Below are 15,261 nucleotides of genomic sequence, written 5' to 3'. Positions count from 1 at the left end.
AGACAGGATCATTGACATCAATACATCGCGCCCTTGCATTCCCGTCATGGTAGTCATATTGTGACTGGCGCCTGCTCTCAACAATTTCTTTCATGGTGGGGTGTATAAGGGATAACCTGGTTTTGAGCGTCCTTTTCATTAGCAGCTCCGCGGGTGGAACCCCTGTGAGCGAGTATGGTCGGGATCTATTGGCCAACAGGGGGCGTGATAAGCGGCTTTGTAGGGAACCCCCTTGGATTCTGAGCATCCCCTGTTTGATTATCTGCACTGCTCGTTCTGCCTGGCCGTTTGAGGCCGGCTTCAACGATGCCGTTCTGACATGGTTGATACCATTTCCTGCCATGAAGTCCCGAAATTCAATGCTTGTAAAGCACGGGCCATTGTCGCTGACCAAGATGTCCGGTAGACCATGGGCGGCGAACATTGCCCTTAGACTTTCTACCGTGGCAGAGAATGTGCTTGAATTAAGAATGTCACACTCGATCCATTTGGAGTAGGCGTCTACTACAACCAAAAACATTTTTCCCATGAAAGGACCTGCGCAGTCCACATGGATGCGTGACCATGGCTTGGCGGGCCAGGACCAGGGGCTAAGGGGGGCTTCCCTGAGCGCATTGCCCAGCTGGGCACACATGTTGCACCTGCGAACACAAAGTTCCAGGTCTGCATCTATCCCTGGCCACCAAATGTGTGACCTGGCAATTGCCTTCATCATGACACTGCCCGGGTGCTCATTGTGGAGTTCTCTGATGAACATCTCTCTGCCCATCTGGGGCATGACTACTCGGTTTCCCCATAGTAGGCAATCGGCCTAAATCGAGAGTTCATCCTTGCGCCTGTGAAATGCTTTAAATTCCTCAGGGCATGCCCTGTACGTGGCTGCCCAGTCCCCATTCAGGACACATTTCTTGACTAAAGACAATAGCGGGTCTCTATTTGTCCAGACTTTGATCTGACGGGCTGTCACAGGTGAGCCTTCGCTTTCGAAAGCTTCAACAGCCATGACCATCTCAGCAGTATGCTCAGTTGCCCCCTCGATGGTGGCTAGTGGGAGTCTGCTGAGTGCACCGGCACAGTTTTCAGTGCCCGGTCTGTGCCGAATAGGCGGCTAACGTGAGTGCCCATCTCTGTATGCGGGCCGATGCATTTGCATTTATAGCCTTGTTGTCGGCCAAAAGGGACGTTAGGGGTTTGTGATCTGTCTCTAGCTCAAATTTCCTGCCAAACAGGTACTGGTGCATTTTTTTTACTGCATATAGGCATGCAAGCGCTTCCTTTTCTACCATCCCGTAGCCCCTTTCTGTCTGAGATAGACTTCTGGAGGCATAAGCTACCGGCTGTAACTGACCCTTGGCATTAACATGCTGCAACACACACCCGACCCCATAGGACGATGCATCGCACGTTAAAACAAGTTTCTTACATGGGTCATATAGCGTTAACAGATTGCGTGCTCTACCAAAAGCCCTTTCCTGGCTGTCCCCCCAGACCCAAGCGCGACCTTTGCGTAGGAGCACGTGTAGCAGCTCTAACAGCATGCTCAATTTGGGAAGAAACTTACCAAAATAGTTCAGGAGCCCCAGGAACGAACTCAGCTACGTCGTATTGCGGGGTTTGGGTGCTCTCTGGATCGCTTCCGTTTTGGACGCAGTAGGTCTGATCCCGTCTGCTGCTTCCCTCATTCCCAGGAATTCTACCTCTGGAGCTAGGAAGATGCACTTCGCCTTTTTCACTCGCAGCCCTACCCGGTCCAGTATGCGTAGCACCTCCTCCAGGTTGTGGAGGTGTTCTTCAGTATTGCAACCCGTGATGAGGATGTCTTGAAAAACAACCATCCTTGGAATCGACTTGAGGATGCTTTCCATATTTCGTTGAAAGATCGCGGTGGCCGAGCGAATCCCGAACAACCCCTTGTGTGTCGTGATGGTGGTCAGCTTCTTCGACTCACTCGCCAGCTCCTGGATCATGTAAGCTGAGGTCAGGTCCAATTTTGAAAAAAGTTTGCCACAGGATAGCGTCGCAAGGTGGTCCTCCACTTGCGGTAGCAGATACTGGTCTTGGAGTGAAACATGATTGATGGTGGCCTTGTAATCACCACATATCCTGACCGACCCAACCGGCACAATCGGGCTCGCCCAGTCACTGAATTCGACTGGTGAGATGATGCCTTCCCTCAGCAGGCGGTCCAATTCGCATTCTATCTTTTCCCGCATCACGTACGGCACCGCTCTGGCCTTGTGGTGTACTGGCCTAGCGTCCGGGTTTATGTGAATCACTACGTTGGTCCCCATGAAAGTCCCAATGCCGGGTTCAAATAATGAATCAAATTTGTCCAGGACCTGTGAGCATGATACTCGCTCCACAGAAGAAATTGCATTGACATCGCCCCATTTCCAGTTCATGACAGCAAACCAACTCCTCCCCAGTAGTGCGGGACCGTCCCCCGGGACAATCCAGAGTGGCAATCTGTTCTCCGAATCTTTGTGGGTCATGAGTACCGTGGCGCTGCCTAGCACCGGAATGATCTCCTTTGTGTATGTCCGTAGCTGTGCGTCATTCGGCAATAATTTTGGCCTCCTGGTCTTGGACGCCCACAACTTGTCGAACTGTTTGATACTCATCAGGGACTGGCTGGCCACCATGTCTAGCTCCATTGATACTGGAATGCCATTGAGGAGCACTTTCATCATTACCGGTGGCGTCCTGGTGTATGAACTGTGTTTGTGCTCCACATGAACTCGCTGAACTTCAGCTTCCAGCGATTTCCCCCAGTGTTCATTTGGCCTTGTAGGGCTTACATCGGGCTTGTCCTCCTCGTACATCAATGTGGCTACAGGCTTGCTGCACATACGCGCCAAGTGACCACTGACGTTGCAGATTCTGCAGGTATATTGCTGATACCTGCAAGCTCTGGCTGGGTGTTTGCCTCCACACCTCCAACATGAGCCGTTGTTGGAAACAAAAGGTCCATTAACAGTTGATTGTCTCTGACTGTCTCTGTAACTGTCCTTAAGTGCACCATTAACAGGTGTTGTTGGCCCCATTACTGGCCGCATTGTCCCTTGCGATGGCATGAATCACCGTTCAGCTAGCCATTGTCTCTGTTGAATTCCCCCTTTGGGTTCGACTACATTCTCGGGCATGTCCGATTGCTCCTGCCTGCCTGGAGAACTGTGTACCGCGTTAACAATGTTGACTCCCTGTTCATTTGCTGCATTTAAACCAAGATTTTTGTCAAACATCAGCCTGGTCTCTTCCTCCCAAGATAAATGTCTCGGCCATCAAAGCTGCCATTTCCAGGGTCAAGTCTTTGGTCTCAATCAGTTTCCTGAAAACCCCTGCATGCCCGATGCCCTCAATAAAAAAGTCTCGCAGCATCTCCGCTCTGCATGCATCTGGGAACTTACATAGGCTCGCCAGTTGCTGGAGGTCTGCCGCAAAACCTGGAACGCTTTGCCCTTCTTGCCGCCGGTGGGTGTAAAACCGGTGTCTCGCCATGTGCATGCTGCTCACCGGTTTAAAGTGTTCCCCGATCAACTTACTGAGCTCTTCAGAAGTTTTGAGCGCCGGCTTCTCTGACGTTAGAAGGTCCTTCATCAGGGAGTAGGTCCAGGATCCACAAACCGTCAGGAGATGAGCCCTGTGTTTGTAGGCCGAATCCTGTCCCGACCATTTCTTGGTGACGAAACTTTGCTGTAGTCTCTCAATAAAATCGTCCCAATCATCACCAACACAGTACCTCTCGTCCGTGCTGCTAGTGGCCATGCTCGCGTGGTTTAAATCCAAGTTTCTCATCGCGAATAATATGTCCTTACTATACAGTAGAAATGCACACGAGACCCATACTGTGACCAGTAACCTTGATTTGCCAGCACTGAAGTGGTGAAGGTGAGTGGAGCTTCCCCTTTTATACCTGAAAGTCCAGGTTAGGAGTGTCTCCCACAAGTTCACTACCTAGTGGTCAATATTCTCATGGTGTGCAACTTAGGTCAATTTATACATGGGTTACTATGACAGTTGAATACATGACACTGCCAGTCACAAAAACTCCTGTCGACCATTCGCCTTTGCTTCCTGCCACTGAGCCAATGTTGGATCCAACTTGCCACTTTCACTTGGATCCCATTGGCTTTTATTTTTCTGACCAGTCTGCCATGTGGTACCTTGTCAAAAGCCTTCTAGACTACACCAAACGCACTATCATTAGCAGCCCTCCTTGTTTCCTTCTCAGAAAATTCAATCAAGTTAGTCAGACACGACTGTCCCATGACAAATCCATGCTGTCTGTCCTTGATTATTCCATGCCTTTCTAAATGATGATTAATATTATCGCTCAGTATCCTACTATGGTCAAATAGTTTGCTGATACTCATAGTCAGCAGTCATACATTAATAATGGTCAATACTGGGGGCCGCTCAACACCTCAAAGCTATATTTCAGTATCAATCAATCTCTCAAAAGAGCACAGGTGATAAAGCATAGTTGAATATTAAAATTACTTCAAATTATTACTGTTACAGGCCAAAGTAAAGTTAATTAAGTATTCCAGAATACTATATCCCTGAATATAAAAATCTATGTTTATAATGAAAGAATTATTGATTGCTGAATTTGGTTTCATGCATTAATGTAATTTAATTACCATTGAAATGTTGGTAATAAAACTTGTGATTGAAACTTGCCATCAGTTAATTTCTGTTTCTAAATAAAATGTGAGGCCTAATGCCATGTCATTGTTTTATCCACATTGCCATGACTCGGATTTGAACCGAGGTTTCTGCGGCCACAACACAGAGTACTAACCACTATACGATCACGGCGTGCTACATAGGCCCTGCAGAAATATCTGAAAGGATTAAGAAGTTAGTTCAAACCTGGGGTCTAAAAAACTAATAAACTCTCTTCCACAAAAAGCAAGCAGGCATTAACCTCAGGGTCAATGAGATAAGAGATGAGGCAAGGTTATAAAACAGCAGGGAAAACTACAGGATAATGACGCCAAATTCAAAGGAGTTGCCCTGGGTAAGAGATAGTGTGTAAATACTGAATGCCAATTAACAAAGTTCCGGCAATTGCGAATGATCAAACAAAAGGTCAGGTATAGGGATAACAGACTGAAGGCCAACAGGCAGGAGGGAGTTACCATTACAGCACCAGTTGTGGAAACAGCAAGGGGTGGTAAGAAAGGGTTTAATTGATCAAGATAATGTTCACACATGGGAAGGGAGACTCCGACTTGGTAATAACTTTTGGAGGCGAAAGACAAGTTGCGCTAACAGCAGAATGTCTCTGTATCTTGTAAAAACAAGCAGGCAATTAATAGCAACACACATTGTTAACTGAGGGGAAAAAAGGGTATAAAGATAGAGCAGCTCGAACAGTCCGGAGCGAGAACCCAGGAACAACACTCGACAGAAGCAGGGACCAGGGGAGCAACCCTTGAAGGAACAGTGTCAGGACCGGATTGATCACCTGGGAAGGTATTGGGTAACTATGAGAATATTTTGAGCGGAAAGGAACCCCCTTTGGAATGCCTTTCTGCAGAGTTAAACAGAGTTAAATAGAATATAAGTAGTGAGTCTTGTACTGCTTCTGTATTGGGGAACTATAGAGTATAAGTGGTGAGTCTTCTACTTTCTCGGCATTTAACGAACATTAACGGTACTGTCATTTGTCTAGTGTGTAATTTGATATTTAACTCCGGAACCGTCGCAGGCAACTGCTTGTCACATGACGAGCGAATTTGAGGTTTGCGCAACAGGCCCTGGTATCCACTAATTATTCTAAAGTACAACCACAAAATAGTTTGACTTTGTACTTGTGTCCCGTTTCCGTGCAGAAGAACCAGGAATGTTTCCTGTTATCTAGACAGCACGCTGTGATCCTGAACCTGTCCTGTTACCTTCAGGTATCGGTGGACATTCACTCCAAGGCCCCTCTGTTAATCTACGCTTCTCAGCATCCGACCATTTATTGTGTATTCCCATGCCTTTTTGCCCCTCCCCAAATGAATTGCCTCTGGATTGAATTCCATTTCTTAATCAGGTCCCCTAAATTAATGTCTCAATCATTGATATATACCATAAAAAGCAAGGGGCGGTGTATTGAGACCTGCGGAACTGCAATGGAAACAAGCTGCCAATCACAAAATCTCCCGTCGACCATTCGCCTTTGCTTCCTGCCACTGAGCCAATGTTGGATCCAACTTGCCACTTTCACTTGGATCCCATTGGCTTTTATTTTTCTGACCAGTCTGCCATGTGGTACCTTGTCAAAAGCCTTGCTAAAATCCATGTAGACTACATCAAACACATTACTCCCATCAACCCTCCTTGTTTCCTCCTCAGAAAATTCAATCAAGTTAGTCAGACACGACCGTCCCATAACAAATCCATGCTGACTGCCCTTGATTATTCCGAGCCTTTCTAAATGACGATTAATACTGTCCCTCAGAACCCTGCTATGGTCAAATCGCTCACTGACGCACATCGTCAGCTATCACACATGAATAATGACCAATACTGCAGGCCGCTCAACAGCTCAAAGCTATATTGCCATTGAACTGCTGTTCACAAACCTCGCGATTGCGATTAACTTCAGTTTCGAAATAAAATATGAGCCCATTGCCATGTCATTGCGTTATCCACAATGCCGTAACTCAGATTCTGACCGAGGTTGCTGCGGCCACAACGCAGAGTACTGACCACTGTACGATCACGACATGCTACATAGGCGCTGCCATCCAGTGTCCCCAAATAATTGCAAAGTACAACCACAAAATAGTTTGACTTTGTACTTGTGTCCAGTTTCTGTGCAGAAGAACCAGGAATGTTTCCTGTTATCTAGGCAGCACGCTGTGATCCTGAACCTGTCGTGTTACCTTCAGGGATCGGTGGACATTTACTCCAAGGTCCATCGGTTCCTCTACACTTCTCAGCATCCGACCATTTATTGTGTATTCCCATGCCTTGTTGCCCCTCCCCAAATGCAGTACCTCTGGATTGAATTCCATTTCTTAATCATGTCCCCTAAATTAATGTCTCAATCATTGATATATACCATAAAAAGCAAGGGACGATGTATTGAGACCTGCGGAACCCCAATGGAAACAAGCTGCGTAATATGTCCTTACCAAACAGTATAAATGCAGACGAGGCCCATACTTGAGAGAAGGTCACTCTGTGACTAGTAACCTTCATTTGCCAGCATGGAAGTGATGAAGGTGGGTGGAGCTTCCCCTTTTATAGCTGAAAGTCCAGGTTAGGAGTGTCTCCCACAAGTTCACCAACTCGTGGTCAATGTTCTCACGGTGTACAACTTAGATCAGTTTATACATGGGTTACAATGACAGTTGAATACATGACATCACCTCCCCCCCGCAAAGTCTTACTGGGATCACAGGTTAAGTCTCTCTGGTGGTTTACACTCCCTTGTAGAGCGCCTGAGTTGGGGCTCCTGTTGTTGGGCGCTGGCCTGAGTGTCTGCTGTTTGCAGTGTCTCAGGCTTGTCCGGACTGCCCACAATGCCTGATCTTTCCTCCACTTGGTACCGGTGTTCGGTCGCCTGTGGTGGAGTGAACTCTACATCGTGTTATTCCTCTGCTTCTGCAATGGGGTTGTTGAACCTCCTTTTTGTTTGATCCACATGTTTGCAGCAGAGTTGTCCATTGGTAAGTTTAATTACCAGAATCCTATTCCCCTCTTTGGCAATCACAGTGCCTGTGAGCCATTTGGGCCCTGCAGCGTAGCTGAGGACAAAGACAGGATCATTGACATCAATACATCGTGCCCTCGCATTCCTGTCATGGGAGTCACATTGTGACTGGCGCCTGCTCTCAACAATTTCTTTCATGGTGGGGTGTATAAGTGATAACCTGGTTTTGAGCGTCCTTTTCATTAGTAGCTCTGCGGGTGGAACCCCTGTGAACGAGTGTGGTCGGGATCTATTGGCCAACAGGGGGCGTGATAAGCGGCTTTGTAGGGAACCCCCTTGGATTCTGAGCATCCCCTGTTTGATTATCTGCACTGCTCGTTCTGCCTGGCCGTTTGAGGCCGGCTTCAACAGTGCCGTTCTGACATGGTTGATACCATTTCCTGCCATGAAGTCCTGAAATTCAATGCTTGTAAAGCATGGGCCATTGTCGCTGACCAAGATGTCCGGTAGACCATGGGCGGCGAACATTGCCCTTAGACTTTCTACCGTGGCAGAGAATGTGCTTGAATTAAGAATGTCACACTCGATCCATTTGGAGTAGGCGTCTACTACAACCAAAAACATTTTTCCCATGAAAGGACCTGCGCAGTCCACATGGATGCGTGACCATGGCTTGGCGGGCCAGGACCAGGGGTTAAGGGGGGCTTCCCTGAGCGCATTGCCCAGCTGGGCACACATGTTGCACCTGCGAACACAAAGTTCCAGGTCTGCATCTATCCCTGGCCACCAAACGTGTGACCTGGCAATTGCCTTCATCATGACAATGCCCGGGTGCTCATTGTGGATGAACACCTGTCTGCCCATCTGGGGCATGACTACTCGGTTTCCCCATAGTAGACAATCGGCCTGAATCGAGAGTTCATCCTTGCGCCTGTGAAATGGTTTAAATTCCTCAGGGCATGCCCCGTACGTGGCTGCCCAGTCCCCATTCAGGACACATTTCTTGACTAAAGACAATAGCGGGTCTCTATTTGTCCAGACTTTGATCTGACGGGCTGTCACGGGTGAGCCTTCGCTTTTGAAAGCTTCAACAGCCATGACCATCTCAGCAGTATGCTCAGTTGTCCCCTCGGTGGTGGCTAGTGGGAGCCTGCTGAGTGCATCGGCACAGTTTTCAGTGCCCGGTCTGTGCCGAATTGTATAGTCCTAGGCGGCTAACGTGAGTGCCCACCTCTGTATGCGGGCCGATGCATTTGCATTTATAGCCTTGTTGTCGGCCAAAAGGGACATTCGGGGTTTGTGATCTGCCTCCAGCTCAAATTTCCTGCCAAACAGGTACTGGTGCATTCTTTTTACTGCATATACACATGCAAGCGCTTCCTTTTCTACCATCCGGTAGCCCCTTTCTGCCTGAGAAAGACTTCTGGAGGCATAAGCTACTGGCTGTAACTGACTCTTGGCATTAACATGCTGCAACACACACCCGACCCCATAGGACGATGCATCGCATGTTAAAACAAGTTTCTTCCATGGGTCATATGGCGTTATCAGATTGTTGGAGCATAACAAATTGCGTGCTCTATCAAAAGCCCTTTCTTGGCTGTACCCCCAGACCCAATCGCGACCTTTGCATAGGAGCACGTGTAGCGGCTCTAACAGCGTGCTCAATTTGGGAAGAAAGTTACCAAAATAGCTCAGGAGCCCCAGGAACGAATGCAGCTCCGTCGTGTTGCGGGGTCTGGGTGCTCTCTGGATCGCTTCCGTTTTGGACGCAGTAGGTCTGATCACGTCTGCTAAATACCTCATCCCCAGGAATTCTACCTCTGGAGCTAGGAAGACGCACTTCGCCTTTTTCAGTCGCAGCCCTACCCGGTCCAGTCTGCGTAGCACCTCCGCCAGGTTGTGGAGGTGTTCTTCAGTATTGCAACCCGTGATGAGGATGTCGTATTGAAAAACCACCGTCCTTGGAATCGACTTAAGAACATAACATAAGAACATAAGAATTAGGAACAGGAGTAGGCCATTTAGCCCCTCGAGCCTGCTCCGCCATTCAAAAAGATCATGGCTGATCTGGCCGTGGACTCAGCTCCACTTACCCGCCCGCTCCGCACTTGAGGAGGCTTTCCATATTTCGTTGAAAGATCACGGCGGCCGAGCAAATCCCGAACGGACATCCTGTGTACTCAAACAACCCTTTGTGTGTCGTGATGGTGGTCAGCTTCTTCGACTCACTCGAAAGCTCCTGGGTCATGTAAGCTGAGTTCAGGTCCAATTTTGAAAAATGTTTGCCACCGGATAGCGTCGCAAGGTGGTCCTCCGCTCTCGGTAGTAGATACTGGTCTTGGAGTGACACACAATTGATGGTGGCCTTGTAATCACCACATATCCTGACCGACCCATCCGCCTTGAGCACCGGCACTATTGGGCTCGCCCAGTCACTGAATTCGACTGGCGAGATGATGCCTTCCCTCAGCAGGCGGTCCAATTCACCTTCTATCTTTTCCCGCATCACATACGGCACCGCTCTGGCCTTGTGATATACTGGCCTAGCGTCCGGGTTTATGTGAATCACTATGTTGGTCCCCATGCAAGTCCCAATGCCGGGTTGAAATAATGAGTCAAATTTGTCCAGGACCTGTGAGCATGATACTCGCTCCTCAGAAGAAATTGCATTGACATCGCCCCATTTCCAGTTCATGACAGCAAGCCAACTCCTCCCAGTAGTGCGGGGCCGTAACCCGGGACAATCCAGAGTGGCAATCTGTTCTCCAAATCTTTGTGGGTAACGACTACTGTGGCGCTGCCTAGCACCGGAATGATCTCCTTTGTGTATGTCCGTAGCTGTGCGTCATTCGGCAATAATTTTGGCCTCCTGGCCTTGGACGCCCACAACTTGTCGAACTGTTTGATACTCATCGGGGACTGGCTGGCCCCCGTGTCTAGCTCCATTAATACTGGGGGATGCCATTGAGGAGCACTTTTATCATTATCGGTGGCATCCTGGTGTATGAACTGTATATGTGCTCCACATGAAGTCGCTGAACTTCAGCTTCCAGCGGTTTCCCCCAGTTTTCATATGGTCTCGTAGGGCTTACATCGGGCTCGTCCTCCTCGTACATCAACGTGGCTACAGGCTTGCTGCACATACGCGCCAAGTGACCGCTGACGTTGCAGATTCTGCAGGTATATTGCTGATACCTGCAAGCTCTGGCTGGGTATTTGCCTCCACACCTCCAACATGAGCCGTTGTTGGAAACAAAAGGTCCATTACCAGTCGATCGTCTCTGACTGTCTCTGTAACTGTCCTTCAGCGCACCATTAACAGGTATTGATGGCTCCATGACTGGCCGCATTATCCCTTGCGATGGCATGAATCACCGTTCAGCTAGCCATTGTCTCTGTTGAATTCCCCCTTTGGGTTCGACTACATGCTTAGGCATGTCCGATTGTCCCTGCCTGCCTGGAGAACTGTGTCCCGCGTTAACAATGTTGACTCACAAGAACATAAGAACATAAGAATTAGGAACAGGAGTAGGTCATCTAGCCCCTCGAGCCTGATCCGCCATTCAACAAGATCATGGCTGATCTGGCCGTGGACTCAGCTCCACTTACCCGCTCGCTCCCCGTAACCCTTAATTCCCTTATTGGTTAAAAATCTATCTATCTGTGACTTGAATACATTCAATGAGCTAGCCTCAACTGCTTCCTTAGGCAGAGAATTTCACAGATTCACAACCCTCTGGGAGAAGAAATTCCTTCTCGGTTTTAAATTGGCTCCCCTGTATTTTGAGGTTGTGCCCCCTAGTTCTAGTCTCCCCAACCAGTGGAAACAACCTCTCTGCCTCTATCTTGTCTATCCCTTTCATTATTTTAAGTGTTTCTATAAGATCCCCCCTCATCCTTCTGAACTCCAACGAGTAAAGACCCAGTCTACTCAATCTATCATCATAAGGTAACCTCCTCATCTCCGGAATCAGCCTTGTGAATGGTCTCTGTACCACCTCCAAAGCTAGTATATCCTTCCTTCAGGAGAGAGACTCCCTGTCCATTTGCTGCATTTAAACCAAGATTTTTGTCAAACATCATTCTCGTCTCTTCCTCCCCTGAGATAAATGTCTGGGCCATCAACGCCGCTGTATCCAGGGTCAAGTCTTTGGTCTCAATCAGCTTCCTGAAAACCCCTACGTGCCCGATGCCCTCAGTAAAAGTCTCGCAGCATCTCCGCTCTGCATGCATCTGGGAACTTACATAGGCTCGCCAGTCGCCGGAGGTCTGCCATAAAGTCTGGAACGCTTTGCCCTTCTCGCCGCCGGTGGGTGTAAAACCGGTGTCTCGCCATGTGCATGCTGCTCACCGGTTTAAAGTGTTCCCCGATCAACTTACTGAGCTCTTCAAAAGTTTTGTCCGCCGGCTTCTCTGGCGTTAGAAGGTCCTTCATCAGGGAGTAGGTCCTGGATCCACAAACCGTCAGGAGATGAGCCCTGCGTTTGTCCGCCGAATCCTGTCCCAGCCATTCCTTAGTGACGAAACTTTGCTGTTGTCTCTCAATAAAACCGTCCCAATCATCACCAACACAGTACCTCTCGTCTCTGCTGCTAGTGGCCATGCTCGCGTGGTTTAAATCCAAGTTTCTCATCGCGAATAATATGTCCTTACTATACAGTAGAAATGCACAAGAGGCCCATACTTGAGAGAAGGTCACTCTGTGACCAGTAACCATGATTTCCCAGCACTGAAGTGGTGAAGGTGAGTGGAGCTTCCCCTTTTATACCTGAAAGTCCAGGTTAGGAGTGTCTCCCACAAGTTCACTACCTAGTGGTCAATATTCGCATGGTGTACAACTTACGTTAGTTTATACATGGGTTACAATGACAGTTGAATACATGACACTGCCAGTCACAAAAACTCCCGTCGACCATTCGCCTTTGCTTCCTGCCACTAAGCCAATTTTGAATCCAACTAGCCACTTTCACTTGGATCCCATTGGCTTTTATTTTTCTGACCAGTCTGCCATGTGGTACCTTGTCAAAAGCCTTCTAGACTACACCAAATGCACTATCATTAGCAGCCCTCCTTGTTTCCTTCTCAGAAAATTCAATCAAGTTAGTCAGACACGACTGTCCCATGACAAATCCATGCTGTCTGTCCTTGATTATTCCATGCTTTTCTAAATGATAATTAATATTATCGCTCAGTATCCTACTATGGTCAAATAGTTTGCTGATGCTCATAGTCAGCAGTCACACATGAATAATGGCCAATACTGGGGGCCACTCAACACCTCAAAGCTATATTTCAGTATCAATCAATCTCTCAAAAGAGCACAGGTGATAAAGCATAGTTGAATATTAATATTACTTCAAATTATTACTGTTGCAGGCTAAAGTAAAGTTAAATAAGTATTCCAGAATACTATATCCCTGAATATAAAAATCTATGTTTACAATGAAAGAATTATTGATTGTTGAATTTGGTTTCATGCATTCATGTAATTTAATTACCATTGAAATGTTGGTAATAAACCTTGTGATTGAAACTTGCCATCAGTTAATTTCTGTTTCTAAATAAAATGTGAGACCTAATGCCATGTCATTGTTTTAACCGCAATGCCATGACTCGGATTTGAACCGAGGTTGCTGCGGCCACAACGCAGAGTACTAACCACTATACGATCACGGCGTGCTACATAGGCTCTGCAGAAATATCAGAAAGGATTAAGAAGTTAGTTCAAACCTGGGATCTAAAAAACTAATAAATTCTCTTCCACAAAAAGCAAGCAGGCATTAACCTCAGGGTCAATGAGATAAGAGATGAGGTAAGGTTATAAAACAGCAGGGAAAACTACAGGATAATAAAGCCAAATTCAAAGGAGTCACCCTGGGTAAGAGATAGTGTGTAAATACTGAATGCCAATTAACAAAGTTCCGGCAATTGCGAATGATCAAACAAAAGGTCAGGTATAGGAATAACAGACTGAAGGCCAACGGGCAGGAGGGAGTTACCATTACAGCACCAGTTGTGGAAACAGCAAGGGGTGGTAAGAAAGGATTTAATTGATCAAGATAATGTTCACACATGGGAAGGGAGACTCCGACTTGGTAATAACTTTTGGAGGCGAAAGACAAGTTGCGCTAACAGCAGAATGTCTCTGTATCTTGTAAAAACAAGCAGGCAATTAATAGCAACACACATTGTTAACTGAGGGGAAAAAAGGGTATAAAGATAGAGCAGCTCGAACAGTCCGGAGCGAGAACCCAGGAACAACACTCGACAGAAGCAGGGACCAGGGGAGCAACCCTTGAAGGAACAGTGTCAGGACCGGATTGATCACCCGGGAACGTATTGGGTAACTATGAGAATATTTTAAGCGGAAAGGAACCCCCTTTGGAACGCCTTTCTGCAGAGTTAAACAGAGTTAAATAGAATATAAGTAGTGAGTCTTGTACTGCTTCTGTATTGGGGAACTATAGAGTATAAGTGGTGAGTTTTCTACTTTTTCGGTATTAAACGAACATTAACGGTACTATCATTTGTCTAGTGTGTAATTTGATATTTAACTCAGGAACCGTCGCAGGCAACTGATAGTCACATGACTAGCGAATTTGCTGTTTGCGCAACAGGCCCTGGTATCCACTGGCCCCAAATTATTCTAAAGTACAACCACAAAATAGTTTTACTTTGTACTTGTGTCTTGTTTCTGTGCAGAAGAACTCGGAATGTTTCCTGTTATCTACGCCGTGATCCTATACCTGTCGTGTTACCTTCAGGGATCGGTGGACATTCACTCCAAGGTCCATCGGTTCCTCTACACTTCTCAGCATCCGACCACTTATTGTGCATTCCCATGCCTTGTTGCCCCTCCCCAAATACATTTCCTCCGGATTAAATTCCATTTCTTAATCATGTCCCCTAAATTAATGTCTCAATCATTGATATATACCATAAAAAGCAAGGGGCGGTGTATCGAGGCCTGCGGAACTGCAATGGAAACAAGCTGCCAGTCACAAAATCTCCCGTCGACCATTCGCCTTTGCTTCCTGCCACTGAGCCAATGTTGGATCCAACTTGCCACTTTCACTTGGATCCCATTGGCTTTTATTTTTCTGACCAGTCTGCCATGTGGTACCTTGTCAAAAGCCTTGCTAAAATCCATGTAGACTACATCAAACACATTACTCCCATCAACCCTCCTTGTTTCCTCCTCAGAAAATTCAATCAAATTCGTCAGACACGACCGTCCCATAACAAATCCATGCTGACTGCCCTTGATTATTCCGAGCCTTTCTAAATGACGATTAATACTGTCCCTCAGAACCCTGCTATGATCAAATAGCTCACTGACGCTCATCGTCACACATAGCGAGTTCCACATTCTCACCACTCTCTGGATTGGCGTTTCTTCTGAATTCCCTATTTGATTTCTTGGTGATTATCTTATATTGATGGCCTCTAATTTTGCTCTTCCCCACAAGTGGAAACACTCTCTATGTCCTGATGTCAACGGCAGTCACTCTCACCTTAGTAACAGTGTCCAAAAAGAGATACACATAACCCATGGAAGGAATGTGCTTGATAGGCCTATTCCCATTCCTTGCTTTATTACAAAG

General features: G+C 47.2%; 1 protein-coding gene and 2 non-coding genes across 7 annotated transcripts in view; all 3 read right to left on the bottom strand.

Moving 5' to 3' along the window:
• LOC139226241 (TBC1 domain family member 31-like) overlaps positions 1–15,261 on the bottom strand; it is a 211,844-nt gene that overhangs the window by 166,750 nt on the left and 29,833 nt on the right. The gene's annotated exons all lie outside the window — the stretch shown is intronic.
• Positions 4,750–4,821, bottom strand: trnah-gug (transfer RNA histidin (anticodon GUG)). Its single transcript has one exon. It is a non-coding gene; the product is annotated as a tRNA-His (tRNA).
• Positions 13,262–13,333, bottom strand: trnah-gug (transfer RNA histidin (anticodon GUG)). The gene has a single exon. It is a non-coding gene; the product is annotated as a tRNA-His (tRNA).

Source organism: Pristiophorus japonicus, chromosome 16 (genome assembly GCF_044704955.1).
Source record: "Pristiophorus japonicus isolate sPriJap1 chromosome 16, sPriJap1.hap1, whole genome shotgun sequence".
Lineage (NCBI taxonomy): Eukaryota > Metazoa > Chordata > Chondrichthyes > Pristiophoridae > Pristiophorus > Pristiophorus japonicus.
The sequence above is the reverse complement of the archived record's forward strand: the minus strand, read 5'-3'. Positions and strand labels throughout refer to the sequence as shown.